This window comes from Anabrus simplex, chromosome X (genome assembly GCF_040414725.1).
Source record: "Anabrus simplex isolate iqAnaSimp1 chromosome X, ASM4041472v1, whole genome shotgun sequence".
NCBI classification, from domain to species: Eukaryota; Metazoa; Arthropoda; class Insecta; order Orthoptera; family Tettigoniidae; genus Anabrus; species Anabrus simplex.
The window spans coordinates 83,148,266-83,161,353 of NC_090279.1; positions in this window are offsets into that span (position 1 = coordinate 83,148,266).

Here is a 13,088-nt window from a genome sequence, read left to right on the forward strand (position 1 = left end):
CATACTAGACCCACACTAGTCAGCTTTCCGACGAAATCACAGTACATGTACTACCTTACTAAGCGTGAGTGATGAGGCTACTGATGAGCAAAAGCTGACAATTCTAGTATTGTTGGACTTCAGCAAAGCATTTGACTCTGTAGACCATGAGTTGCTCCTATCCAAACTTTATCCCCTAGGGTTCTCCTACAGTACTCTGAAATTGATGGGAGCCTATTTACGTGAACGTCACCAAAGTGTCGTCAATCAGGGTACCTTTTCTTCGTGGCAATATGTAAAAACAGGTGTAACACAAGGGTCAACCCTAGCTCCCTTGCCACTTTCAGTCTATATCAATGACTTAGCTAAACAGCTGACTCATTGTAAATGTCACATTTTTGCTGGCAACGTACAATTGTATATCAATGCAAAACCAACAGACGTTTCGGAAGCAATCGAGGAAATTAGCATGGATCTAGTACGCCCTCCTCGTGGCATTGCCCCATAGGTTAGCATTGGGAGCACTCTACACCCAGGGTCTTGACGGGTTCTTTTATTGTTGTGGGGCTGTTTCATAGGATCACAGGACATTGTATGTGCCTCAGCTAGCTAATATGTTCCGGTGAATAGAAATCGCATCAACGGTGGAAAATTGGATTCGGAATCCTATTGGACGGCTTATTATCAAATTTCTATATTAAAGTTTCTAAGCCAATCGCCGTTATATTTGCATCACCTATTTTCGTAATTTATGACATGCTTGTAACAATCGAGACCTTGTCTTGAATTAAAATTGATTATACCAAATATGATCTTGGAATTTGAATTAATTTCATAATTAAGGCCAGGTATATCTATTTTATAATGAAAAGATGGAGATATTCTGGATCGGATTATATTTATTAATATAAATGATCCTACTAGTTAAGACGAAACCAAAGTATAACCCAGATTTCAAATATTACCGAAAAACAAATTGGTAATGACATAAAACGGCTGTCGTAATTTAATTAATTTATACCCGATTCAACATAATGCAGTGATTTCAAATTGATCATTCCTCATTTTATAATAGCTATTTGAAATTCCAAACCTAAATCTATATTTATTCAATAACATGCCTAAACCTGGAAAATTACCAATATGACCGTGTTCTTTCTTTTACTCCACAAGTTTTAGGTATTCTTTTTCCTTCAGTTTTGATTTGATGTCTGATTTTCAATAGGAGAATCTCGTTCATGTCAAATTCAGCTGATAATAATGTCTTTTTATATGTGATGCCTAACCTAATTAAAATAAATAATCATCACCACCTTAACTAACTCGTACGTTCTGATGAGGTTCGCCTCAACGCGACAATAATTACACGTCCCTCCTCGCGCATACCTTCGAGGATCATGTTACCTTAATGCTAATGCATATAATAAATAATCTAAGATAATATACATAAGGACAAGAATATATACACTCAAATGTTAATAAAACCACATACGACATCTCTACTACATCTACTAAACTACCATGTCCATGAAGTAAACATCTAACTTATTAATATCACGTCATATATCCTCGAAGCCGTACGCGTGGTAAGCCTTATGCACGCCTCAAACACGTCGCCGTCATACTGACTAAAAACCCTAATGATTGACATAAATTTTGAATATGACATCCGAAACGTAACGATAATCGATAGGACAATTGTGACCGACATCTCATCGCAATTAATAATTATCTGCCTTACCATCTTAGCCTACACTTACATATCAACATTACGATCCCAGCATTCAATCATGTAAGAGTATTATAACCTTAACATCATCTTATACCAGGGCATTACAATTTTAGCATTAGCTTAAATACGAGTGTTACACCTCCTTTTGCTTTATCTAACTTCACACTGGCATAACGCTATTAAATAATACGTTCTATGTAGCGACATCAAGATAAATCTTCATTGTCACCTTCCATCTTATTAAATAATCCACACAGCACAGCACTTTTCATTATTTCAACCACTAAATTTTATGTAAGCTAACCCACACATCAGTGGCATATCACGATATCATCCCCATGTTTTATTATTCATCATCGTAATAACTATTACCACCACAAGCACTTAATACACTTGAATTATTCATCAACACAATGACCACCATCATCGCAGGTACTTAATATATTTGACACTCACACCATCATCATTGTCATTATTATTATTATTATCTCACGTTGATTTACACTAGTGTCATTACTCAAAACATTACTACATTTGTGTCACTTACCTGCATTACCAAGGTTAGCTTCGCGATAAATATGCTGATTCTATGTTAATGTTGTTACATATGTATACATAGGCTCGTGTCTTCCAGTAATTACGGCACTACAACATAATATAAGCGATGTCGAAGTCATCCACTAACATAACCATTCATTCATTCGCATGGTATCGTATCATTTCGAATGCCGAGTCGCCAAACGCATATGAGAATTCCTATATACCAAATAACATAATATCACGCTGCTCGAGGTGTAATTACTATTACGTTTTGGCGAACTACTTCAGAACATGTACTACATATACATTACTACCTACATTAAAGAAACTAGTAACTGAAATAAAATACAGATGCATGTTTCATCAAATAAAGTGCACACAGTAAAAAGACATCATTATAATGGAAAGCAGTTACTGACTTGAATGGCCAGGGTTATATGAATCACTGGCTTAGGTTATCCATCCCGGTAACCACTCCATCATCTCAGCTGGACCTACTCGTACATGATTTAGCACTCCATATTCTTCTGTGAATTAGTACTTCTTGAATACATTTCTGACAACATCATTTTAGACTCATGCAGATTACACGTGAAAAAGGTTAATATTAGTTCTTTGACAACAGACACAGCCACTAGTAAATCAATTACGCATACACTTCTGATTATATGAAGTTATTTACGATACGGACAATCTCTATTATATATCGTGTTGCTCCTTCTGTAATGGTTTGGCCTTTATACAATCATAAGCATATCACCGTTATTTTAGGCCAGGTGCATTCGCTTAACTGCATATACATATCCCCTAATAACTTCCTTTGCATACAATTTCTAATTTTTACGTATCATTTCCATACTACCATCACATTGACATTAACAATGAACAAGAATACTTTTAACGTTTTACACAAGTCATAGAATAACAAAATTAGATACTAGATGTGGAACTCTATCTTAGGTGTTTACTTACATCAACTGACACCTAGATGTCGCTACCGTTCTTATTAACAAATATCGATATTTTATACTCCGTAACATTACCCTATGTGTTCAATCTTTGGTTTCTTCTTGTTTTCATACATTCTACATTTTACATTTGATTTAATTCTAACAATATTTACACATATATGCACGTTTTCTCCGCTTAGAGATGAAAGTAAAGTCACAATCACTTCATTGCGTATTCGACATTTATAAACCAGTCCTCGTCTAAACTGCTCCGGCGCCATGTTTCCAGACCTCGTGCTAGTTGGTTTTGTTTGCGCTGTAGCATATGTCACACATGAATACGGCACACTAGAAGCCATAAGCTAATGATCTTCCCAGCATGGACTTATTTTAAACCCAAAACATCCCAAACCATAGCAGTTGCCCACTCAAGACTTATTTCCACTAATTACTGCATGTCCACTCCTCAGGTATGACTTCAAAAGCAAGCTTTACTCTAAAAAGTCTCAGAGTGGTCATTGAACAGCACTTCTCGTGGACGGATCAGACAATATCTGTGAGTAGACGATTTTTCGCGATGCTGCACCTATTGAACAATTTCAAATTTACTTTCCCCATTCAGTTTAAGGAAGAAACTAGTTGAAACCCTCGTTCTTCCAATATTCGATTATTGTGACGTAGTTTACAAAGGCATGAAAACCGAGCTTCGGGATAAACTACGATGTGCACAGAATGCCTGTGTAAGATTTATATTTAATCTGAAATTTTCAGATCATTTTACCCAGTCTTATGTCGACCTCGGTTGGCTACGCCTTGAAGACATACGCAAGCTGCATACCCTAACTTCATTGCATCAATTCCTTACCTTACAATCCCCATCTTACTTGTATGAACAATTTCATAGCCTTTCTGAACACCATGATAAAGACACCGGAGCGCTGAGCTCGACATTGCTCGCTATTCCTAAGCAAAAATCATTTACCTACAACAATTCCTTCACTGTTGTGGCCAGCCGTGAATGGATATTCCTTCTGCAGGAGGTCAGAGGGATATCAAACCGAGGAAGATTTAAAAGTATGTGCTAAAAATATCTCTATGAAACGAGCTTGTAGGGCGACAGATTTCTTCTTATTCACCTTCTTCTCCTCATCCTGGCCTTTCCTCCTCCTCTTCTTCTTCTCCTTATATCATTCATCAGTTGTGTTTGAGAGTACTCAGCATAGTTAACCTTATCACGATCCTCATTTGGTAATGTTTTTCGCCAAAAATAAAAACACGAAAACTCTAACATTTCTTTGTGGGTTGGATTCTCCAAATTATTATTATTATCGTCATTATTAGTGTGTGTTTTTATGGTACATAATAATTGAATAGCCGAGCTGAGTAGCTCAGACGGTTAAGGCGCTAGCCTTCTAACCCCAACTAGGCATGTTTTATTCTAACTCAGCCCAGTGGTATTTGAAAGTGTTCAAATACGTCCGCCTTGTTTCGTTAGATTTACTGGCACATGAAGGAAAGCTTGCAGGACTAAATTCTGGCACATTGGCATCTTGAAAAATTGTTTAAAGCGGGGATTGAAATTTCTGCACTTAGCAAATTCATTGCGGAGCTGAGTAGCTCAAGAGGTTAAAGTGCTGACCTTATGTTTCTTATTGTGCGTGAACGTTGACTATTCAGCATGAAAGCAGTTTTGTTCTTCAAAATTATTATTGCAAACTTTTTAAACTTTCGAGTGTAGTTAGTAAGACGTAAAGAGAATATTATTATTGCGCCCCCCCCCACCCCCGTGAAAGGAACTCGAATTTGATGTGTTTCAATTAAACAAACAAGCTTTTAATGTACAGTTCTTTAGTTAGCATTCTTGTTTCTTGCCAATGTAAAGAAGCCACTGGTTCGATTCCTAGTTTGGTCGGTGATTTTTAATTTATTTTAGCTCGATGGTTGTGTGTATTGAATCCTTTAGCTATTATGATAGTCAACAGTCCAAGGGAAAGTTTGCTGAATTTGATTACCAGGTGGCCTGGGGATTTTTTATTTGCTCCCTGCTCAAATGTTAGGTACCATGTGATGTAAACATTTCAGCAGGTAATTACACATCTCCAGGTTTCAAATCTGCAGCCCACAGTTCGATGCGCAAACAATAAACTTTGTATTCCCTGTCTTAGCAATTAAGTTACTTCCAAGTCTGGTCAACTTGCTCGTACCGCCAATGTTCTTTTTCTAAGATGTGCATGCTAGGCTAATTGCAAAAACAATGAACTTTGTATTTCATGTCACAGCAAATATTTCCAAGTCTAATCAGAATATTCCTACAATCAATTTCATTTTTGCTGAGACGTACATGTGTCACGACCTTACTTAATACAACATTTGTTGCATTCTCTTTCCACATTCAGTTAACATAGTTTGTGCCAATCGTTCACACTTAGTCTTCAGTGAAAGAAAAGCTTGTCATCGACTCCGGGTCAGGTTGAGGTCTTTCAACATTAGTAGTATAATTGGATGGTTCGGCGGCCGCCGCCGCCGCCCGCCTCCTCCTCCTCCGCCGCCCGCGGCGCGGGAAATTTGAATTTTGGCGCGAGATTTGAATTTGTAAACAAAGCCACGTGCTTTTTGACAGCTGTCATCGACAACAACGCATCGCTAACCTCACTGCTGCCATCTTGACGAGCCTAAACCTCACTAGTGCCAACTTAACCTAACTAGCATGTGGTAAACAAAGCCACGTGTTTTTTGACAGCCACGTGCTTTTTGACAGACAACAACGCATCACTAACCTCAGTACTGCCATCTTGACGGGCCTAAACCTCAGTAGTGCCAACGTAACCTCACTAGCATGAGGTAAACAAAGCCACGTGCTTTTTGACAGCCACGTGCTTTTTGACAGATTTGTAAACAAAGCCACGTGCTTTTTGACAGACAACAACGCATCGCTAACCTCAGTACTGCCATCTTGACGGGCCTAAACCTTAGTGGTATCAACTTAACCTAACTAGCATGAGGTAAACAAAGCCACGTGCTTTTTGACAGCTGTCATCCGCCATCTTTAAGCACAGTGCTGCCCTCTTTAGCTACTTACCTTTGACAGCTGTCGTCCGCCATCTTTAAGCAGTGCTGCCCTCTATGTGGTGGCGGCAAATTCTAAATGCTTTACAAACCTATGCCCTTTTTTTGGCAGCTGTCATCCGCCATCTTTGAGCACTGTGCTGCCCTCTTTCGTCACCTGTCATCGGCAGTGCTGTCATCTTGACGGGTCTAAACCTTAGTGCTACCAACTTAACCTCACTAGCGCGAGGTAAACAAAGCCACGTGCGGCTGTCATCCGCCATCTTTGAGCACTGTGCTGCCCTCTTTAGATCCACCATCTTCGAGCATCGTGCTGCCCTCTTTAGCTACTTACCTTTGACAGCTGTCATCCGCCATCTTGCATCCGAAACCTCAGTGCCGCCTGGTGACGGCAAATTCCACGTGCTCTACAAAGCCACGTGCAGCTGTCATCCGCCATCTTTGAGCACCGTGCTGCCCTCTTTAGCTACTTACCTTTGAAATGTGGTACGTCATCCGCCATCTTGCAACCGTGCTGCCTGGTGATGGCAAATTCCACGTGCTCTTGTTTGGAAACAAAGCCACGTGCAGCTGTCATCCGCCATCTTGCATCACAAACCTCAGTGCTACACTCTATGTGGTGGCGGCAAATTCTAAATGCTTTACGAACCTATGTGCTTTTTTGACAGCTATCATCCGCCATCTTTAATCACCGTGCTGCCCGGTGGCGGAAAATTCCGCATGCTTTACAAACCCATGTGCTTTTCTGACAGCTGTCATCCGCCATCTTTAATCACCGTGCTGCCCGGTGGCAGCAAATTCCACGTGCTCTTGTTTGAAAACAAAGCTTTTAATCCAGAGAGAACAGTGCTACCCCGATGGCGGCAAATTTCACGTGCTTTACAAAGCTATGTGCTTTTTTGACAAAAAAAATTCTGCTCTCGAGATACTTACCGAACTATACTTACGAAACTGCTCATCACCTTCTTTCTTCTATGAGTAATAAACAAAAACTCTATCTTGCAAATAAGGAGTGGGAGGAAGGTAATACCTAACCTAAAATAAAAGAATATGCTAATTCTACATTATTTATTTACATCTTGTATGTACAAGTTTTATCTCGAATCGTTTTACCCTAGTGATGTTTGCGTACTTCTCGATGCAATTCTTGAATGTACAAGTTTAAACTTGCTGTACTACGCTCTCAGCGTACCTCTCCCCTTCAGTGAATTGTGATGTAAGACAGCGTAACGTAAGTACACACACCTCTAGCATAATGTTTATGTAAAGTAGTACCTATCAATACTACTATGCCCCCAGGCTAGCGTGTTGGTAGAATTTGGAATGACAAACCGTTTACAATCATCGCTATTAAGGGCTACCTTACTAATTAAATGAGTGTACAACTGGTGCTTCTTGCTTCTAATGACAGACATTTGCTTATGCAAAACAGGTGGATTACTTTTAATGCAATTGTTATAGTTTTCAAAACTTAGCTGATTCTGAACGACATTCTTTTTAACCCCCTTCAATCTCTTTATTTGTAATTCATTTAAGAGTTTTATGCAATATGACTTGGATTTAGTACCTACAAATGAATCGATAATATTCCCAGCACATTCATCTTTCATTTTACCTAGAACCTTTTTGTTCACTAGCGGAAGATGATATTGATTAATTGCAGGATAGTTACTCGTATCAAACCTACCCAAGTCCGGCTTTATATCATTGTAATAGTCATCAGTTTTGATTTGATAAATAAACGAATCGGTATCTGTGTAAAGCAATTGCGCATTATGCGCGTACTTCTTCATCATATAATCGTAATGGAATTCATACATGAGTGTTTTAGCCAATTCAAGTACTGCAAAGCCGACGTAGGTAGGTTTGTCATACTTAACCTTGACACGATTCATCTGTATAATAACTAAATTCTCATGTATGATGGTGCAGCTGTGGAAATTTGGTTTACTTATTAAATAGTTAGCACCATACCTTTTCTTAATATTATCCCAGTTTGTAATCAATTTTACATCAACGCGTTTGTCAACATTTTCCATAGTCTTACCAAACACACTGTTATTCATGAGCTTGTAGAAATCTTTTTCAAACTCGTTAACCGCATTCGTTCTTAAATTATTGTTCAGATCGATATATGGCTTGAGCCACGGTGACTGATTAAATTCCAGTACGCGGTGAATTTTGGATAACTTCAAACCATGCTGCAAACACTGTTTTAAATTTCGGTAATGAATGATATACTTAGATTTATCGCATAAATTAGCAATGAGCATTTTCGTCGTTGATGCAATGTACGGGGGCTTCATATTTTCAGGGCAGAACGGTAGGTCATTATGAGAAGTGTGTAACTCTTTAGGATACTGTAAGTCAACTTCGAGGAAATAGCCTTTATCAGCTTCATCACCTAGGGCGTGTAGCTGTAAAGCATCAATTTCGCACTGCGTCAGCCAGCGGAAACCACTCACCGGTAGATGCTGACTCATCGCCCACCCATACTGATTATTAGCATCGAGGTAAACGATATACCGAGATTCCTGACTGGAATCGAAACTCGGCATGTACTTATTATTCGCACTCGAATACCGCCCGCTGCACTGACTCAGACCGCCTCGAATTGATGATTTTATGAAGTGCACCATATCGATATCGGTCAGCAGTTCCAAATTCACCTGCGTGTATTTTAACATCGCGTCCCAACTTAACCCAGGCGCAGTAAAATACTGACAAGGGTCAAGGCTGTAGGTTTTCTTGCAAACACAGCGAAAATTTTCATAAACATCAGCTAACAAAATTACATCTGTCTTTAAATATAAATCGGAGTATTCACCCAGCGTTTGAATGTGGAACTGCTCCCAGATATGTTGTGCATGTAAATAGTCATCATCACTAATGTCTGCTGAATTCAGCGAGCTGTAAAAGGATTGTTTCTATGGTAAGGCACGTTCTTCGAGGCGGTCTAAGCAGTCGAGATATTCATAACAAAAAACACCCTTACGCCGAAGTAAATTAAACTGCGCTTCTTCGGGGAAAACGCGTCGAATTTCCGTAAATTGTTCAGACTGTAAATGAGTAGAAAGTTTATCGAGGCTACTCGCCATGAAGCGAAACGAGTCAAGGAATCTCAGTTTTATAGAATGCTCAGCATCTACTTTTACAGACTTTGCAAACGCAATGTACCGCTCTTTATTCTGAGGGATTATATCTACTTTTTCATCTGAAGCTCCAAATTGTGAAATGATGAAATGAGAGTCGTAACCAGATTAGTTATGAAAAATTACAGGGATAAATTTAGGAACTCTATACTTAAGATTACAGCTATAATGCGCGGCACATCTGTAGAAACCAGTTAAATGATCATGATCAAAAACTTTAGGGTCATTTTCGGAAAATTCCCCATCACAAATGCTACACTTTGTAGCACGTTCATGATCATTTAACTGAATTTCGGTGAGTGGCTTCATAGGAATATTACTATTCAGAATACGACCAAGACGAACTGCATCACTTTCAAGTCTTTCTAAAAATACTTTAGCAGCATCATGTCCTCGATACAGCTCTAACTTGTTAAGGGTACTATCGTAACTACACTTGATGTAATACGCGAAGCTATACGGGACATGCATGTGCGTAGTATTAGTGAAAGAGTTGTCAGGATTAGGTGAGCATGTGTTGCATGGCGTGAGGATGGCTTCAAAGTCTGCATAAATCACGAACGGTACCCACATCTGCTTGTGAAAATTTGTAAATTTTAAAACATTATTGCCTGTAGTAGGTATCTCTGTACGTACATGATTGCAGTCATTCTTGGAATGCTTCGTTAACTGATCTTCAGTTCTAAAATACTGCAAGCATCCATCACATAGCCACTTTTTGTTACACCTGTTTGACAATTGACTACCAACAAGTCTACTCAGATTTTTAATCCAGCAAAAGTGGCTATTTTCACTGTTTTCAATATAGAGTAAATTAACGTGAGTACTCTTCTTATGACATGTATAATACAGAGGACCTACTACAGACTTTTTCTCTACACCATACACATTAATGCTAATGTTATTTAGTTCCTCAAAGCGCTTAATATCCTTTATCTGCACAGGAAATTCTATACTATCGAAATTTAGCTGCGTTGAATAGTGTGGATACGATGATGTTCTCTTAGCTACGTCTGATTTAGCAGGATTTAAAGCTGACATCACCGCCCATGCAAAACATGCTTCGTCATTGTTTTGGATGTTTACAACAGCTTCTTTTCGCTGAATCCATGTCGGCAGCTCGATGTACGATGAACCTCGCATGGGATTGTACTTATTGATGTTAACTTCTAGATACATTATTTCAACTAAAGCCCACCCTGATTCCTTTTCCTGAAATTCCTCGCTCTTAGTTGAAATAATGTTAGAGACATCCCTGAGTACATCACCAAAATTAGTCGACTGACTTATGACAAAATTCTTCGTATTAAATGATTTAATGTCCGTTATTTCGGATTCATCCGTGCTTTTAATGTACAAGGCGAAAAGTTCAAAATTAACTTTAAATAAACTATGATTGGTCAAAGATTTAGCAAGAAGCTGTTGTACATCCGGTTGAACGCAATTTAAAAAGTTTGAAGTGCTCTGAAACTTTTGACTGGTGCGAATTCGGTAACTAGCAATCCTACTTTTAAATGCTGTATTAATTTCCTCGATGTTTGCGTTACTACCACTTCTACACGCATTATTTTTATGCGCATTACTTCGTAAGTGCCCCTGAAAATGCGAAGATGGTACATCAGTGTTACAGTGCTCGCAGTGAATAGTTTGAATTTCATGATTTTTTCTAGGTTTTTTACTACTAGTACTTTCTACAGCTACATCAGTAGCTGCACGCTTTTTCAATACTACTACCTGAGGGCAAGTAGATATTTGATGTACCTCTGCTAAGTGATCCTCATATCGCTCTACGTTAGCGAAATACACACTACAAACTTTACATAAAGCAGATGTTATGCTAGGGTGTTTTGATTTCATATGGCGCATGAAGTTATCACGCCTTGCAAACGTTACATTACATTCCTCGCAGCAGGGGAACATCTGTTCATGATTTTTTCTAGGTTTTTTACTACTAGTACTTTCTACAGCTACATCAGTAGCTGCACGCTTTTTCCCAACTACTACCTGAGGGCAAGTAGATATTTGATGTACCTCTATTAAGTGATCCTCATATCGCTCTACGTTAGCGAAATACACACTACAAACTTTACATAAAGCAGATGTTATGCTAGGGTGTTTTGATTTCATATGGCGCATGAAGTTATCACGCCTTGCAAACGTTACATTACATTCCTCGCAGCAGGGGAACATCTGAAAAGAGAACGACCGATAGAGATTAGGTGAAAGTTACGGAAGAAACCAAGTTTCAACGTATAGAGGTTGGACATGGCTGTGAGTTAGGCCTATAGCATGAGGATTGAAGAGAACGACTAAAGTTACGATGTTCGGAAGAAACCAAGTTTCAGCCCGTTGAGGACAGACATAGCTATGTGTACGTGTTTGAAATTATACCACGTCTATAGTATGAGGATTAAAGAGAACGACTATTTATCAATACTCTAAAGTTACGATGTTTTAGAAGAAACCAAGTTTCAGCCCGTTGAGGACAGACATAGCTATGTGTACGTGTTTGAAATTATACCTCGTCTATAGTACGCGGGTTGAAGAGTACGACTATTTATCAATTGCTTAAAGTTACGATGTTTTAGAAGAAACCAAGTTTCAGCCCGTTGAGGACGGACATAGCTACGTGTGCGTGTTTGAAATTATACCACGTCTATAGTATGAGGATTGAAGAGAACAACTATTTATCAATTGCTTAAAGTTACGGTGTTTTAGAAGAAACCAAGTTTCAGCCCGTTGAGGACAGACATAGCTACGTGTGCGTGTTTGAAATTATACCACGTCTATAGTATGAGGATTGAAGAAAACAACTATTTATCAATTGCTTAAAGTTACGATGTTTTAGAAGAAACCAAGTTTCAGCCCGTTGAGGATAGACATAGCTATGTGTACGTGTTTGAAATTATACCACGTCTATAGTATGCGGGTTGAAGAGAACAACTACTTATCAATACTCTAAAGTTACGATGTTTTAGAAGAAACCAAGTTTCAACCTGTTGAGGACAGACATAGCTATGTGTGCGTGTTTGAAATTATACCTCGTCTATAGTAAGAGGATTAAAGAGAACGACTATTTATCAATACTCTAAAGTTACGATGTTTTAGAAGAAACCAAGTTTCAGCCCGTTGAGGACAGACATAGCTATGTGTACGTGTTTGAAATTATATCACGTCTATAGTACGCGGGTTGAAGAGAACGACTATTTATCAATTGCTTAAAGTTACGATGTTTTAGAAGAAACCAAGTTTCAGCCCGTTGAGGACGGACATAGCTACGTGTGCGTGTTTGAAATTATACCACGTCTATAGTATGAGGATTGAAGAGAACAACTATTTATCAATACTCTAAAGTTACGATGTTTTAGAAGAAACCAAGTTTCAGCCCGTTGAGGACAGACATTGCTATGTACGCACCTCGTCTATAGCGTGAGGATTAAAGAGAACAACTATTTATCAATAGACTAAAGTTACGATGTTTTAGAAGAAACCAAGTTTCAGCCTGTTGAGGACGGACATAGCTATGTGCGCGTGTTTGAAATTAAACCACGTCTATAGTATGCGGGTTGAAGAGAACAACTATTTATGATTAGCTTAAAGTTACGATGTTTTAGAAGAAACCAAGTTTCAGCCTGTTGAGGGCAGACATAGCTATGTACGCACCTCGTC